Source organism: Uranotaenia lowii, chromosome 2 (assembly GCF_029784155.1).
Source record: "Uranotaenia lowii strain MFRU-FL chromosome 2, ASM2978415v1, whole genome shotgun sequence".
In the NCBI taxonomy this organism is placed as follows: domain Eukaryota; kingdom Metazoa; phylum Arthropoda; class Insecta; order Diptera; family Culicidae; genus Uranotaenia; species Uranotaenia lowii.
The window spans coordinates 383,764,374-383,777,216 of NC_073692.1; the positions used below are offsets into that span (position 1 = coordinate 383,764,374).

The following is a 12,843-nucleotide window of genomic DNA, read 5'->3' on the forward strand; positions in this document are numbered from 1 at the left end:
CTGCCTCTTCCGCTGTCGGTGATTTTCCACATTTCGACGGGTGCCTCTTTGCACTACTGTCGCCCGCGCGGCATTCTCTTCGTCCATCACCCTCCTACACTCCTCGTCGAACCACTCGTTCCGTCGAGTTCGCTCCACATAACCGATGACGTTCTCCGCAGCACTGTTGATGGCTGTCTTGATGGTATCCCATCAGTCCTCGAGAGGGGCTTCGTCGAGCTCGCCCTCTGTCGGCAGCGCTGCTTCGACCGATTGCGCGTAGTCTGCCTCGACCTCAGGTTGCTTCAGTCGTGCGATATTTAACCGAGGCGGGCGCCGGTTTCGTGTGTTGTTTACTACGGAGAGTTTTGGGGGCATCTTCACCATCACCAGATAGTGATCTGACTCGATGTTGGCGCCTCGACAGGATCTGACGTCGATGATGTCCGAGAAGTGCCGGCTGTCAATCAAAACGTGGTCTATCTGTGATTGCGTTTGATACGGTGATCTTCAGGTGTACTTGTGTGGGAAGCGGTGCTGGAAAAAGGTACTACGTACGACCATTCGTTTGGAGGCGGCAAAATCAATAAGTCTGAGGCCGTTTTCGTTGGTCAGCTGGTGCGCACTGAACCTTCCAATTGTCGGTTTAAATTCCTCCTCCTGGCCGACTTGAGCGTTAAAATCTTCGATGACAATCTTAATATCATGTTTTGGGCAACGATTGTATTCACGCTCCAGCTGCGCGTAAAATTCGTCTTTGTAGTCACCGGTACTTCCGAGGTGAGGGCCGTGTACGTTGATGATGCTGGTGTTGAAGAACCGGCCCTTGATTCTCAACCGGCACATTCGTGAGTTGATCGGCCACCACCCGATCACGCGCTTTTGCATCTTTCTCATCACTATAAAAGCTGTTCCAAGCTCGTGTGTGTTGCCGCAGTCCTGGTAGATGGCACGACCATCTGGGTACGTTCGTACCGTGGAGCCCTTCCAGCATACCTCCTACAGTGCTACGATGTCGAATTTACAGCTCTTCAATTCGTTAGAGAGCACGTGGGTACTGTCCACAAAATAGAGATCGGCAGTTTCATGTTCCAAGTTTCCAATCGCTAGTTCCTTTTCGCCGCGTGGGTCATTTACCGGCACATAATTACAAATCAAATATTCACCTTTTAAATCTCGCATCCATATGCTGGAATACGATTGTTTTGCATCACGCGTTTGTTTATTTCTGTTGAAACTCACCGTTCGTATCCTCTAAAAAAGGGTTACCTACGCGGATCAGAACGATCCACAAGCAGAAGATATCAGCTTACAAATGTTTCAAATGTTTACATCATCACACGGTTAAGCGAGACGACTCGAACTGAGTTCGTGTTACCTCAGCAGTGTCGTCAGATATTCTGAGTGGATAGCTCTCAGAATATTCACACAAAAATGAGAAGATTCTCATTTACTCATTCAGAAATGAGTACTTTCCCAAATAGAAAATATGATGAGTGTAGAGTGCGACGATAGCTATCGCTCAAGAATTGTGTAGTAATGTAATGACTAGACTGAAGAAAGTGAATACAGATTTACTCTATTCTATCACTGATGATCCTTTTTCAACCATTTCAAAGTTCCAACCATCTAAACATTAATTTTTATAATTTCAGTTGAAGTTTTTTTTCGTATTTTTTATCTCTATATGTATGCAGCACCCTTATGCTTTTCTTTGAAAACAATTTTGAAAACATTCGAATAAAAACAAAAGTTACTGAAATTGGTGCTTTATGCGTTATGACATCACAAATATACCTATCAAAAACAATTTTTTTTTCGATTTTCCGCGTATAAGAATAAATTTTAACCCTCTTCGTCTTCGTCCTTGTCTCGGAACAGGGAGATCTCGACCAGCTTGCGGGCGGTCACCGTCTTCAATACGTTTGTTTTCATTTCCTCCCAATTGGTTGAATTCTCCATGTTGGAAGATGGACCCGGGCCTCGGGTCTTCCTTCCTCTTGCAGTAGATAGAACTTTCACTTTTGTTATAAACAATGCTTTAAAGAATGTTCTCTAGTGCGCTCAGACATGTACAATCAAATAGATCTCCGTGATAGGGATCATCATCTAAGAGCTCATGCGGAACCGATCAATTTTGTAAAATTGAAATCTTTAATTTATCCTATTTCTGCCAAATTCAACTTGATTTCGTGTTCATTTTTAAATGTCTTTTTGCAATTTAGACATAACAGTTGATTCACTGCGTAACAAAACTAAGTTTACCCCAACTATGATGTTGAATAAGGAAATGATCGTTAAATTTCCTGTGATTTTCTTCAATTTGCCCTCTACTCTGAACCATCACTTATGTTATCGTTTTATGTTTTATTATCATATCCACCCATTTAATCCATATCTCTACAATGATGATTAGACTTGATCATTTACATTCCATACAATATGATAACTCTCGATAAAAAAAGGATGTGATTTCGAAATTTTTTGAATTTCATGTCTGACACTTTCAGAATTAGAAATTTTTAGAGTATTTTAAATGCAAGAAGAAAACGCTTCAATGATGAGAAAATTATTTAAAAAAAAATGTTTCAACTGTAGGTATAGTAGGTACCTATTATGATTTTTATATCATCCTTGTTTAAGTTGTCAAGCAAGGTATTGTATTTTTTTGAATTATCAAAAACTTACATAATAACGAGTATAATATGAAAATTTTTCTACGATCTTTTTTGTAACTGCACAGAATTTCTTCAAAAGCCATGGAATGAAATCTCAGATGTTTTATCAAACCTTTCATATTCCAAAAAGCTGTTCCCAGTTACCGGATGCAACCTGTATTCCCGAAAATATATCGGTAGGTTCCCGACACCAACACCAGCAGAACCGGGTGTGCGTTGCGTTGGGATACGTCCACACATACCCGGAGGGAGGAACGTAACAGAACCACCACCCACCCACACAATCGAAAGCGAACCTAGTACCTACTACCGTCCGTGGTGGCCGAAGTTGATTAACGATAAAAATTGAAATCTACTTCCCATTCATCAAACAAAACGAGACGGTACCTACATAGGTTTAGAATGTGTCCCCCCCCTCCTTCGGTGGGTAGAAAGGTTGTTTTCATTTAGCTGAATAAACCCCCACAGCCTTGCTCCCCCGATATCGGGTTGAATGAAAATATTTTGTTTTCAACTCGACAATTTGGTCAGAAATTTTCCTTTTACGGTTCGGTAGTCACAAAAAGTAACTGACCGGACGGAAGTTTGTTTACTCCATTTGGGGGTTTTTCGAGGAAAATTAGTTTTCACTAATGGAATTCCTGCTACCGCTTCCGAGTTATGAATGAATAAAAAGGTGACATTTTTAGCTGGTCGACTGAAAAGTTCTATGGACAATTTAGGAGGAAGGAGTTTTCAAAGAGAATCATCCAATAATCGTGAACAATGAATTAAATTCTTTTTAGCTAATGCATAGAGACTTAACATAAGAAACCCTTGTGATTTTCACGTCATTCGACGGAAATATAAGCATTGAAATTTTGAAAAATTGTACCAGATTATTAGTAACCACATCGTAGGAATGTGCGACACATGCGATTGTGTGGGTGTGTCGGACAGCGTGTATATTCCGTGTATTCACATCGTCCGTGGGGTTGATTTGCCAGCCAGCCAGTCAGCAGAGCAGAGACTGATCACGGCACCATCCGTGTAGTGGTGAAAGCGAAGCGCCGACGAATTTACTGGAACCTCTTCTCGGTCTCGGTCGTCGTGATGATTGATAGCCCCTAGTCCTGTTCGTGTCTATTATCTTCTTCTGCCGTATATGGCGCAGGGAGATGCTGTTGTTCCATTAATACCCCCCAACACAAAAAAAAAAAACAATCACCCAATGATGGTTGTCGCCAAAAAGGAAACCACACCTTAGAACCACGTTGTGCACCACCGAAATTCACACTTTTCACACCGACCGAAAACTGCCGTCACGGAGCGCGACTTAAAAAAAACGACACACCAAACGAGAAGATGGTTGATACAACCGTGTCTCGGGGAACCGAAGAAAACCACACTCTTGCCAATACTAACTTTGCTTTGCGCTGATGATGATGGCCGAGCGACGAGAATGCCTGCTTGCTCCTATGCTAAAGTAAAGCCAAAGCAATCAAAAGCAGTGCCAGTGACAACCACTAAACTGTGCGTTTACACGCCAAACACGCACACACGAACGACTGACACGCTCAGCTCAGCAGGAGAAAACACCACAATCGCACCACGACGTCGTACTCGGACTGCACACCGACAAGGACTGAGCGAAGATTTCGGAAAAACGCCGAGAAAACGTACCGAACCGCTCTCGAATTTTCATTTAGCACGATTCTCTCTCATTCCGGCGAGAAAATTCCGGCATTCAGTTCGATCGGAGAGAAAAACTTAAAGGCACCGCACAAACACAAACAGAACAAAGTCATGGGTGGCGAGGAAAAGCGATGAAGGTGGGTTTCAAAACATTTTAAAATGAACGAGGGGTATCCAAACAAAAACAAAAATACCGGAAAATCTTTAGGATCCGATGTGTGTGGTTCAGAAAAATTTAGATCAGTGTAAGAAATGTAAAATTTTTACCAGGTGTTCTAATGGTTGAAACCCATATCCGCGTGAGCCAAAACTTTTGGAGATTTTATGGGTTGTATGATATAACTTGCAAGTGAGTTATGTTTTAGTTTTCTGTTTACCTATGGAAATTTTTGAAAAGATTTTCAACTTCCATTATGTGAAAAAAAAAGAAAATTAATCAAGGAAAAGAATAATTCTAGAGTTTTTTTTTGATAAGGTCGTATGAGCCACTTTACGAGTTTTGAGAAAATCGCTTCGGAAGTTTCGAAACACCTTTTAATTTCTAGTTTTGGAAGCATAGTTCGGAATTGTCTGAAACATTGGCATCGAATATTAAAATAGATTCAGAATATGCTTGCGTATTCGATACGGGCACCAATTTTGTTCTCAGTTCTCTTTGAAGCTCGAAAGACACAAGACGTGTTCTCTCGAGCTAAGAAAAGCTATTTAAAACACCTCGTGTGATCTAATCGCTTTACCGGTGTTAGCAAAATGACGAACGATGAAGCACCAAATACTGGTCAACCTAGAAAACGATATTACCAATCGTCGCATAATGGTCCTTGTGCGGGTTCGGAGTTTGGCATCCAAGAATCGCCCGATGGTCTACAGCTAGTACGTACTCACCTGATGCTGATGTTCTCCACCGTGGTCCAATTTACAATGAAGCGTAATGTGACTGATGCTTTCCAACGGCACCAAGCGAGATAGTATGTGTGAGGTCGGAGCCAATATAGAGGCTGTCTCCTCGTTATTATACCAGTTGCATACAAGACTACCTTGTATCAAAGTCCCACATCGCACATCCCCCTTCTTCTCCGGAGAAAAAAATCGAGGAAAAATACGAAAAAATACCACAACATCATCTTCCAAGTAGGAAAACGGGCGCCACTAAAAAAATAGGTTGGTCAACTCATCTCCAGTACTAAATAATTAAACCAATAATTTTCACCCATTTTGTAAAAAAAATCTTTCCAATATTGATATATATCGTTATGTAGTTTTGCTCATTCCATTCATTTTTGCAAATATTTTTTCAAACAGTTGTGTTTAAAACATGGGATTTTTTTACCATCCCGAAGTTGATATACTGGTTGACATTAAAATTTAATCATTTCATTAATAAGAACTTGTTTAAATTAATAACTTATTCCAAGGTCTATCTGTACTCAAAAACAAATATTAACGACTATATACAACTTTTAAAACTAAACCATGCTCAAATTTATGTCTTTTCCTGCATAGAAAACATTTTATATCATTGTTTTCGAACGTGAAAGGTACATTGAGACAAGATATATAAACCTCCATAATGAATTTACTTTTTGTGATGATATTAGTTTGTGATGAAATTCGCTTCAAAATGAGTACAAATATTTCCTCGATATTGTTTTAATGAGTTTAACTTTAAATGTCTTTCAAGTGGTAATTTTTAACGATTTTCATAAATTTATATTTTGAAAACGGAAATAACTTTTGTTCTATGAGAGCTATACCTGATTCCGCTTTCACGACTCTTTTGTGTATAGCTATATGGCTGTTGGGCACGCGGGTGTGCATCGAAGCAATCCAGCTAGACGTACAGACATAGTCGCGCTCGCAATCAAGGCATACTTTTGTCTCATGTGTGAAAGTGACAAACCAATAACCTTCACTCCAGTTTTACTAAGATCTGCTGTCTCATGTAGGCAAACTGTGCAAGGAGGCCCAACACGAATATAACGTTGCTATGCAATCATGATCGTTGGGTTAAGCGCATGTCTGGCATGAACAGATATCATCATAGCAATCGGGAATGGTTTTACCAAACCGGGCCCGTTGGCGGTTAAAATGCTGACCTCAAGTGTGCTAGTTTTAAAAAAGAGGTAGGCGTAATAGCGGCATGTATCCGAACTTTCGGGAAAATTGTGCCTAGAGTTTGCTAGTTACTCGTTGTTTCATTGAAACACGATTTAAGCAACTTCGATGGACGCAGAACTTACTTAATAGTAAACAACGACTGACGTCATATTGATCGAGGAATCGGGAATTGGAAAACATCATGGCTAAGCTTGCCAGATTGCCCGGTTTTATCCGGGTTTGCCCGGATATTTGATGCAAAATTTTGAGAAAGTCCGGTCCGGCCCGGTTGCCCGGATATCGTGAAAAAAGTCCGGATATTGCCCGGATTTTTTCACAATTTTCACAAAGAAACCAAAAAAAAATCAAAGTTTTTGAGTAAGTTCCAGCAAAATCGATTAACGGTATGGAAATTTTCAACGGTTGTTTCAAATAATTTCGCTGATTTACTTTTTATAAACCTTTAAATATTTAAGTGTTAAAAATGTTTCTGGAAGTCTGCAACTACATTAACAAAATATTAATTTCATTATTTTTTGCATTTTTTCTTTGCTTTTATATATAACTAGCTGACCCGGTGTGCTTTGCTACACCTTCAAAAATTTTTGAAACTTGTGGTACCTAGTTATTTAACTTGTTATTTATTTGCACAAAATTTTAAGTTCAATTTCAATATCATTAAATTTTTTTTTCAAAATGAATTTGCAAATTTTTTATTTTGAAATCTTAATTATTTTTTTTAAATCCGTGTTTTAATCCTTTTTATGACTCTGAATTTCTTTGCTTAAAAAGTTTATAACTTATGCCAAAATATTTTTTTTATAAATATGAAACTTTGTCAAACTATCATGTGAGCATTTTCAGTAACAAAATAACATCATGGGACATTTATTTTACCTATTCGTTCTCGAATTATCATACGAATTACCCCCATTCCTATATCCCTAATTGAAAGAAGGTGGGTCTCATAACATCAGAAAAACACTTCTTGTATACAAATACGATCCCACGTCATATATGGCCCCATTCTCGATAAGTTCTCGAGTTATTCAAAAAATTGGTGTCCCTCTCCCTACTGTATATCTCCCCTCTGGCAAGAGAAGGGGTTTTCAAACCATCGAAGAAACATTGCTTGTACAAAAATTTGCTTCCATGATAATTTAATTCTATTATCTCCATAAGTTTTAGAAATATTAAACAAATTTTATCAATGCCCTCTTTTCCCTCTATATCGTTCCACTGATTTGTGGTAGTGATGCTAAACTACCGGAAAAAAACATATCTTGAGCTCGAATACCCTCTCATGCCAAATTTGGTTTCGATTGATTTATAAGTTGTCGAGTTATGCTATAAAATTTGTATCGGAGCCGCTTTTCCTACCTATCCCCTACCTGGAAGAACAGGATCAAGATTGATCATTCCGTGTATTCAAATACACTCCTATGCCAAATTCTTCCCCAGTTGCTAAATTGAATGATTGTTCCATTTGTAAGATAAGTTTTTGGTTTATGCAAAACAATCATACATATATGAGCTTCCGTCTTCCCTAACTGCATTCTCAATTGAAGGAGAAAGAAGTCTCAAATAAGCTAATAACCATTTTACGTATTCATACCAAAGCTTTCCCATGCCAAAGTTTCTGGAAGTCTGCAACTACATTAACAAAATATTAATTTCATTATTTTTTGCATTTTTTCTTTGCTTTTATATATAATAACACCTAAATTTGCCCGGTTTTTGGATATGAAAAATTGAAATCCATGCCCGGATTTTGCCAGGTTTATTTGAAAAAATGCCCGGAATTGCTAGGCCCGGATGGGAGTGGAAAAAATTCTGGCAACCTTAATCATGGCATTGTCCGATTACAGAGTGCATGAGATGGAGTTTATTTCCTGTCTCTTCTCAATTGAAAGTTGACCATAATCTGGTGAGAATTAAAGCTGTCGTCATCTTCTGTAGCGGCAAGAGTTTTTCACTCAATAAAGTCCTTTACACGGAAATTTTTGTGTTTTTCACTTGGCTTCTAGAGGAAAATTTAATTTAGTAATTTGGCGTTTTCCGCACATCGCAAATCACGGCCGAGTGCAACCTAAACACACTTTCTGGACCTGCCTTCAACAGCTTCGCAATTCATATGAAAATCTTAATCGTCCTGAATAATAATCGCAATACAGAATTGAGAAGATAATCCTTTCTTTATAAATTTTTGAAGTATCTGAGAAAAACTGGAAATCCGTAAGAAACAATATATGAAATTGCAATGAAATATAATTCCTGCTCACTTCAGTGCACTCGATCAAATTATCAGCCAGTGTTGACCCAATCGGCGATCAATTCCATCTTCCGAGAAGTTTACCCTCAATTTACAATATCATCAACCTCGCTTTCCCTATGCATTGCAGATTTCACACCTGCTTCATATAGTAAAAGGACGCTGGTGATTCTTTTGCCATGCTGCGGGTCTATAAGACTCCTTTTATTCTCAAATGCGATTCTCAGAATAGAGCAAATCCAAATCCAATCCCTTCACGGGTTCACCTTTCTCCGAATTTCGAGATGGGAGACGAGCAATCAGATTTTTATTAAACTCGACGGTTTTCAAATTCTGCTTTAACAACTTTTTTAGTACGATTCCGTATAGAATTTCACAACTTATTATAATCAACAAGTTCTAAAGAAAACGTCATCTTCTACTTTTATAGATTGTGTTCAAAATAAAGATGCATTGAAAAGCCAATTTCAACTAAACACAAGCTTTGAGAATTCTCATCCCTTCAATCCATCTGAATCTGCAATGTCACCAAAAAGCAATCTTCTAAGCAAGCGTACACGTTCTTTAACATCGCAACCTGTGCTAAGCCGCAATAAAACAAAATCAGTTGCCATCTCGTTTTAGCGAGCTGTGCTAAGCCGCCAAAAGCAAAATTATTTGCCTTCTCGTTCTCGCGAGCTGTGCAAAGCCGCAGTAGGGTAAACATAAATATCATATCGTTCTTGCAAGCTGTGCCAAGCCGCAATCCGGGAGCGATAACGAGAACATCATTTTAAGTCTCTATCTAGCCAGCTGTGCCAAGCCGCTTCAAAAAAATTATTTGCCTTCTCGTTTTCGCGAGCTGTGCAAAGCCGCAGTAGAGAAAACATAAATCATCATGTCGTTCTTGCCAGCTGTGCCAAGCCGCAATCCGGGAGAATTCAAAGAACATCTCGCACTTGCGAGCTGTGCTAAGCCGCAATTGGCCTTTTCAGTTACGCAAGCTGTGCTGAGCCGCAATACATTTTTACACCTCTCATCAAGCAAATGCTCGTTATTTGTTTCACTGGACCAAACTCTTCTGGGTGCCATCTTGACTTTACTACGTCCACACAATTTTTCCACTGTTCGGCACATCATGTTTTTTCCAATCATGTTTTTTTGGAGATTGCGAACCACCGGGCGATTCCGGATTTTCAGGCCAAAGCGGCAAGAACCTAGCAGGATCGCCACTGTGCGGGTTCGGAGTTTGGCATCCAAGAATCGCCCGATGGTCTACAGCTAGTACGTACTCACCTGATGCTGATGTTCTCCACCGTGGTCCAATTTACAATGAAGCGTAATGTGACTGATGCTTTCCAACGGCACCAAGCGAGATAGTATGTGTGAGGTCGGAGCCAATATAGAGGCTGTCTCCTCGTTATTATACCAGTTGCATACAAGACTACCTTGTATCAAAGTCCCACATCGCACAGTCCTTTCGTGATTATTGTCGAAGCGAAAGATGAAAATACGTTATCGCCGTCGTCGGTAGCAAAACGGTTGATCCAAGTGTTTAAGGATGATTTTGTCAAAGCTATGCCAATGTCGAAACAAAAAATGAAAGTTATTATGAAAACGGCTCAAGCGGCTAATAGCCTTGTGGACTATAAAGCAAAAAACTTAAGTTTTGTGATACCCCAAAGGCTTGTAGAAGTGCTGGGTGTAGTGCATATTGAACTGAACGTGGAAGATGAAGAAATCTCCAACGCGGTTGCTTTCGATAAGAACAAATATCAGCAAGTGGATAATCCAAAGTTACTGGAATCTCGACGTGTCAAGAAGAAAGAAGGAGAAAAAGATATTTGGCTCACCACAGTGATCCTTACTTTTAGTGGTCTATCACTCCCAACTCATCTTGAACTGAACAGAACACTGTATGCTATAAAACCATACATGTACCCTCTCCGACAGTGTAAAAAGTGTTGGAGACTGGGTCACGCTGAGAAAAGCTGCCGGAGCAAAAAAAGATGCAATACATGTACGATAAATGAAGTGACTGAAGAGCATGAGTGTCAGCTCAGCCAGCCTGAGTGTGTAAATTGCCTCGGTGCCCACAAAGCTGACAATCTGAAAGCATGTCCGAAAGCTCAACAAAGAAGAGAAGCGGATAAGCAACGTCAAAACTATGTCTGTTCAATCAACTCTAGTCGAAACGGGTCGAATCAAGTAGAAATGGATTGACAGTTGATCACCTGTCTCTTTCCAATTGACTTCGACCGATTTCTACCAAGTCGAAACTAATCCTGCTGCCGAGCTGGATTGGTTTCGACTAGTTTCAACTTGCTCCATTGAACATCGACCTGACTAGTTTCGACCAAAACATTGGCTCGTTGAACGTCTATCAGTTAACAGAAACCAGTTGAAACCGATTTTTACTAACGATTGAACGAAGCTACTGTTTCTCCCAAGGACCGACTGACTGGTTTTCGAATATGGGGAGAAAAGAAGCTCCTCGTCAATTCACAAATACACCAACCAACCGTCTTGAGGTGAAATCATCACAAGCAACACTCACTCCACAAATAGTGATTCAAAGATCAAGCAGTATGAAGAACTTGTCGGGTGATACCCAAACAATTTCATCTGCTAGACGACAGAAGAAAAGATGCCTTTCTAGCAGTCGCCTCGATATGCCGTCCTTGGAACTACATCTTGAAGATCAAGTTGGTCAAGTAGTCCAACAATGTGTAAGCAGTCAGGCCATGGAAATCTTGATTCAAGAGTTGGCCAACTCCGGAAGTGCTCCAGATGTATGTATGTATGTATGGTTCCCCCATCGGTAGCAAGGTCCTGCCTATGTCTGTGTGGCTTGGCCTTCGAATTTCTTCTAGGGCTTCCACGGTCCGATGGTTCGTCGAAGGAAGGCATCCAACCCTCAGAAACCTACAATGGCCGGCTACCCGTGCCGCTTGCATTAATTTCTTTGGGTCAACCCCAGATGCATTCCTTCTAAAATTCTTTGTATCTGGAAATGCAAGGAATAATATAATGATATGGAAAAATATGATACAATATAGTTATGAGCACGAATCAAATGATGCAATGCGGAATATACATAAATAAAATATGAAAACATGTTATAAAAGGATACAGATAAAAGTTCCATCGCATTGATGGAAGAAGTTTAACGCAAAAATCGTTGAACATTTTCCTTCAAAAACATATGGATAGATCTCACCAAATTTCCGCATCATTCTAATGCCGCTCAGCGTTCACATCACTTTGTCTCCGAAACATATCAAAGGATTTCGAGCAGTGTTGTTAGTATCTCTTCTTCTGCCAACTCCAAACACACTCACACATCTTTGCCAACCGATTCGTTACTGATTCACGATACATCACGCTATTCATAGTAGGCTGTGATTTATTGAATGCCCTTTATGCCCACACACCTGCCCTGGGACAAAACCCGACTCTTCCGCTCATGCTGAGTCGAAACTTGCGTTCACTTTACACATCCACTAGCTTTGATTTTTTTTTTTCTACTCATAAAACATCGCATCCCAGCCAGCATTGATCATTCAACAGAAGGGAGCCGTCGAAATTTCTTCCGTCACACACACACGAACTCCGGAAGTGCTCCAGATGTGGACAAATTCCGAACAAAAGCTGAAGAGCTGCTCATGACGAAAATGAAGCAGCTCATTGGCTCCTTACGATTATAACACCTTCACAATGACCACCTCAAACTCATCAGTCCAACTACAATTCATGCAATGGAATTGCAGAGGCGTAACGTCAAAAATAGCGAGTATAAATAGTATAATAAACAACACAAATTCGAATATTTTATTACTATCAGAAACCAGTGCTGCAAATTATCTTCAAGCACGAATGATACTGACTGTGATTTTCTATCAGTGTAAAAAGCTTCATCTGAAATGAACGGAATAGAAAAGTCAACAAATATAAAAGCTTCTGACCGGCTCGGTCATCCTCGTGCCTACAGAAAGCTGTGTGAGTGTGTCTATCAGTCAGTAGAAAGCTCACTCGTAAACCCGAACTAACTTGTTTCACTCGAAAGCTACGAAAGCGTCTTTCGCTTGGGCATTTCTGTCACTTACTGTTTTTGATCAGTGACTGCAGCTTAAGCATTCAATCAGTGTCAGCGAAAGTTGCTGA

General features: G+C 40.0%; 1 protein-coding gene across 4 annotated transcripts in view; it reads right to left on the bottom strand.

Moving 5' to 3' along the window:
• The window catches only part of LOC129748346 (growth factor receptor-bound protein 2), a 120,806-nt gene extending 116,535 nt beyond the window's left edge, over nt 1–4,271 (bottom strand). For 2 of the 4 annotated variants that reach the window (XM_055742916.1, XM_055742919.1), the window contains exon 1: nt 3,899–4,271. The gene's annotated coding sequence lies outside the window, so the exon portion shown is untranslated. Of the gene's footprint in view, nt 1–3,864 lie in introns of all 4 variants that reach the window. The other 2 variants (XM_055742918.1, XM_055742917.1) reach the window with 2 other exon arrangements.
• Between the last annotated feature and the right edge of the window lie 8,572 nt (nt 4,272–12,843).